General features: G+C 42.8%; 1 pseudogene; it reads left to right on the forward strand.

Moving 5' to 3' along the window:
• Positions 1-393: 393 nt before the first annotated feature.
• Positions 394-4,787, forward strand: LOC124005641 (annotated as a pseudogene).
• The last annotated feature ends 508 nt before the right edge of the window (positions 4,788-5,295 follow it).

The following is a 5,295-nucleotide window of genomic DNA, read 5'->3' on the forward strand; positions in this document are numbered from 1 at the left end:
TCTGACCACTGTGACTGACCCAAAATTAAGGAAAGCTTTGACCATGTACATACTCAGTGAGCATTGCCTTGCTATTGAGAGAGGCCACCGTAGGCAGACAAGACTCTCAAGAGAAGACAGGCTATGTGTACACAAAATGAGGTGGAAACTTAGCTGCACTTCCTAACCTCCTGCAAAATGCATGACCATATTAGAGACACATATTTCCCTCAGATTACACAGACCCACAAAGAATTTGAAAACATATCCAATTTTGATAAACTCCCAAATATATTGGGTGAAATACCAGTTTGCCCTCAGCAACAAGATGTGTGACCTGTTGCCACTTGAAAAGGGCAACCAGTGAAGAAAAAACACCGTTGTAAATACAACCCATATTTACAGTATGTTTATTTATTTTCGTTATAACACTGTGCATGGCCATAATATGACATTCGAAATGTCTCTATTCTTCTGAAACTTTGGTGAGTGTAATGTTTACTGTTAATTTTTAATTGTTTATTTCACTTTTGTTTTATCTACTGTATTTCACTTGCTTTGGCAATGTAAACATGTGTTTTCCCATGCCAATAATGCCCTTTGAATTGAATTGAATTATATGGTGTGATTAGAATCACTCATATTTCAGTAATGAACATTTGATATATGAGACGTTAGAAGCTGTGCACACAATATGTGCAAAGCAGCATTCGTAGTTCAATTGCTATGTGCTGCTAAATTAGAAGGCAGCAATCCCTCCCCCTCTGGTTGCCATGTGACAGAGATAAGTCACATCACCAAGGCTCTGTATACAGGAAATTGAGACCAGCAAGAGAAAATAGAGAGAAAGTAGTTGCAGTGACGAATTTGCCCTAATAAAATGGGTTTACTGACTGCAAAAGTGAAACACTGAGCAGGTATAGTACCCCAATGTAGTTTTGTAATATAATTTGTTATACATATTATATTTGTTATCATTATTGAATAAGGACTTATTTCCTTTTACTGCTTCTATGTTGGTGATCTGGTTGTTCACTGACCAGAATCATGCAGGCTACATGATTCGATTGTTGGGAACTACATAGAAATGCGTTATTATGGTATGTAATAAACAACCCATGTGCAGACACAGGGCTGCTAACCTGCTTTCTGGCTAAACAGTTTTTTCACTTTCCCAGTTAACCAAGATCAGTATTCTAGTCACCACAAATATGATCCATGCCTTTCGACCTTCGTCTCTCCCGAGCCCGTACAGGAGTTGCAGCGATGAGACAAGATAGTTATTTACTAACAATTGGATACCACGAAATTGGGGAGAAAAAAGGGGGTAAACTTTTTTTAAATAAAAAAATAAAAAATATGATCCATGCATCAAATCTGAGCGGTGCTTTCAGTTTCTCTTTGCTGGGCAATACAATTTGTTGTTTGTTTTGCAGAGTTTTTCTGCGACCTAAATATAAACAACTAGGACAAACCTTACAGTTGCTTTGCATATCACTATTTCTCCTCAGAGATGAAGCTGTTGCCAGTGATTTTCCTGCTGGCATTAACCTCAGCTACCTCTGCTTCGGACAATGGTTTGATGAGGACCCCACCCATGGGATGGATGTCTTGGGAGCGTTTTTGCTGTAATATCGATTGTGAGAATGATCCCAAGAACTACATCAGGTACATAATGGTAGACATATTTATGTGCAGTTTTACATAGTGACTCTGAAGTCACTCCTATTGTAGAGCTACCATGGGTTAATAAAGGACATTGACTTGAGTTTGAGGTCTTATCTACGACAGCATTATGAACGGACAGTATTAGGTATGAGATTCATGACTTCACTGCCATCTCTAAAACCCCAGATTCCCTGGGGGCATTGCCAAGCTGGCGAGGTACCTCCATGACTGCGACCTGAAGCTGGTCATCTATGGGGACCTGGGCACACACACACCTGTGGAGGGTACCCTGGCACCACGCTGGACAAGATTGAGACTGATGCCCAGACGTCCGCTAGTTGGGGTGTGGACTTCCGGAAGTTGGATGGCTGCTACTCCAATGAAGAGGAGCAACAGAAGGGTGTGTGAATCTTGAGGGTGAACTGCAACTGTACATTGGGAGTTACTATATAGAGTGTATCAGCATTGGTGGTCCTTTAGTATCCTGGCGTGGTGGTATTTAAAGAGATGGGTGTAAGAGAGGGTAGAGGGAAATAAACTCAGAGGGGCATAGAGTGGATTTTTATTGTTCTCCTGTCATACAGGTTACCCTCTCGTGTCCAAGGCTTTGAATAAAACAGGCCGTCCAATTGGCTACTCCTGTAGTTGGCCAGCCTATCGGGGTGGACTCCCTCCCAGTGTGTGTTTCATTATGCTACCAGTGACACAATAAAAAAAATAAGGGACCGCACATCCCCCCCTGGTGACGGGTTTTGAGCCCCGGCTCGGCTGACTGTCTGTGCCCTTCCTCTCTGTCTCCCTGTACTGTACATACCTGTCTCCCTTTGCTTACTACTGTAATGTCATGAAAATAATAATATACGGAAGGAGATGGGGGGGGACAAGGGTTAGTGAATAGCTATGTGCTGCAAAGATTTTTGGTTTTACAATAACAATTATGGCTTGGAGGAAAAGGTAACGGATGTCCCTTCTCTTTGAATAATGCTCTATTCATTGTCATATTCCCATTGATTCCATTAGTTGTTTTGTTTCTCGCATGGGCTACTTTCGCGTGGTTACAGGTATTCCGGGACAGCACTACTGTAGTTAGATGACAAACTGTTTGATCCATCACGTTTGATCCATCACTCAGATCATTCTTGATTAGAGTTGTTTGATGATTATCCTGATCCTTCAGGGGAAAAAACAAGTCTTCCAAAGACATAGAGACAGGCAACAGTATCAAATCTAATGTCATTACAACATTAGTACCTTTTCAGAAACAAATCAAGGTGTATGTAAATGTATTTGTATTGCTCACAAACACTCACAGGGTCCATGTCTCTTTTTTTCTGCAGGTGAATTACACTCTGCTGGGGGAGATCTGTAACCTGTGGTGTAACTATGATGACACTCAGGACTCGTGGGACAGTGTGCAAGACATTACAGACGGGTTCTTTGACAACCAGGGGATACTGCAGCCTGAAGCCGGCCCTGGACGCTGGAACGATCCTGACATGGTCTGTCCGCTGTCTGTCCTATGTCCGACCATTGTCTGTCCCTTACTTACACCAATCCCTCTGTCCTTCTTTCTGTGCTCTCCTCTCTGTTCACGTCTAATACTGTACTCTCCTCACAATTGTATTGGTAGAGTTTTCTCCCTATTTCACATTTACTTTTTACATTTACTTTTTACTATTTCACATTTACCTTACACCTGTCTTGCCAATATTAACCTTGTTCCTGCATTTGGAAGGGACTAGGAGTCACTCTGCTCACATTGTTTTATTTATTTACATTTATTCACATTGTTGTACATCTCATTAACCTTACATATTTATCATTTTTCTCTCCCAGCTGATCATAGGAAACGTCGGCCTCAGTGTGGACCAATCACGCTCTCAGATGACTCTTTGGGCGATCATGGCTGCACTTCTCATTATGTCCAACAACCTTCGGACCCTAAGCAGTGAGGCCAGGGCCTATCCTGCAAAACAGAGCTGCTATCGCCATCAACCAGGATCCTATGGGCGTCCAGGGAAGACGCGTGACCCTCAATGACAAAACTACACATTTGTTTATGAGTCACATAGATAAATTCTGGCAGTATGAAATTCACTTCCTTCAGACAGTTAGGAGACAGGCAAGTGGGAGAACAGTAGGAAGGGGACTGAACCCTGGTCACCGATTGGTAGTAGAGTATGTAACTGGCTCGGAGCATTATCACTAGACCACGGTCTCTGCACGAAATTCACTGTTTACTCTCCTTTTCTTTGTCTGTATGTCACTCTCTTTTTTACAGGAGAGGAGGTCATGTTGAAGTGTACTGGCGGCCCTCTCCCAGTCGGCTAGTGCTCTGGTGTCCCTCAGCCGTCGCCAAGACAAGGCCTATCACTGCCACACCTCCCTGGCCAAGTTAAACTACACAGCAGGCAGCTACGAGGTGTGCTCCACTTTCCTGATTCCTTTCCTAGTTCTCTCCAACCACATTGTAGTGCATGATGACTCGATTTCTTCCAGCGCATGATGACTGTATTTATTCCTGTTGAGGGAAGTGGAAGTTTGAGCTGTGGGCTGTGTTTTTGTAAGTGACAAAGTGTTGTACCTCTACATTTGTACTCTTCTATATCTTTCAGGCTTATGACGTGTTCATTGGGAAAACATTGAACAGACTGTCTGCCAGCACAGAATTCACCGTCTCCATCAACCCCTCAGGAGTCGTAATGTGGTACGTCTATCCCAAAATGCACTACGAGCATCCACAGGATGATGGAAGATACCCCTACATCCGACAGAAATACAGGATGTCCTCCTCGTTCGACTTCCATAAGCCGAGAGTTGTGCCTCCTAGTCTGCTCTGAAGAGACATGAAGTAAGCACGCAGGAACTCCATCAATCCAGATCCAATCAAAGATATTTGAGTCAGGAAGAATATAGATTTTGTTTCCACCTTTGTATTTTACCCATATGTAATCTCGGCAACCCAGAACTGAAATCTTGCGCCAGCTACTCGATTAAGTTCTTGGGGTAGACGAAAGAGAAATCATACTAGAACCAGTGGCGGAAACAGGTCAGCAGCTCCATCACCGTCTCTGTCTGCAAGAATTAATGTTATGTGCGTCTGCCCATGAGGAGATTAAACCATGTGTAATATTTCAAAATGTATAATTTATTTGTATTTTGTTGTGTGACCTCTATTCTAACAGGAAGGAGCGGTTCATATCTTGCCTATGTATAATAAAAGGAGGGTGTAATGAGGTGCAGAATTGAGACTGCATAGAGTAAGATGATGAACTTAACATGCAACAAGACTTTCAGTCATGCAATAGTGTACAAGGTTCGGAGCTGTGTCAAGAGGAAGTGTGTCCATAGCAATCATTCCCACTTTCCACCACTGAGAGGCAGTGTAGACAGAGTTTCACAACAACCATTAGTGGGTTCCCTTTACCCTTGAAACACCAGCATGGCTATATCACAGTAGATTAGGTTGCACAAGGAAATTAGATGTTGTGCTCCAGAATAGGCCAAGCATGTTTATTTGGTGATGGGATAAACAGCTGGTGATGCCGGTCTGGTAGGGCTTGTGGATAAGCAATGCAGTAGGTGTCTTGTTGGTACAGTGCCTTGCAAAAGTATTCAGACCCCTTGGCGTTTTTCCTATTTTGTTTC

The sequence above is a fragment of the Oncorhynchus gorbuscha genome, linkage group LG19, assembly GCF_021184085.1.
Source record: "Oncorhynchus gorbuscha isolate QuinsamMale2020 ecotype Even-year linkage group LG19, OgorEven_v1.0, whole genome shotgun sequence".
Lineage (NCBI taxonomy): Eukaryota > Metazoa > Chordata > Actinopteri > Salmoniformes > Salmonidae > Oncorhynchus > Oncorhynchus gorbuscha.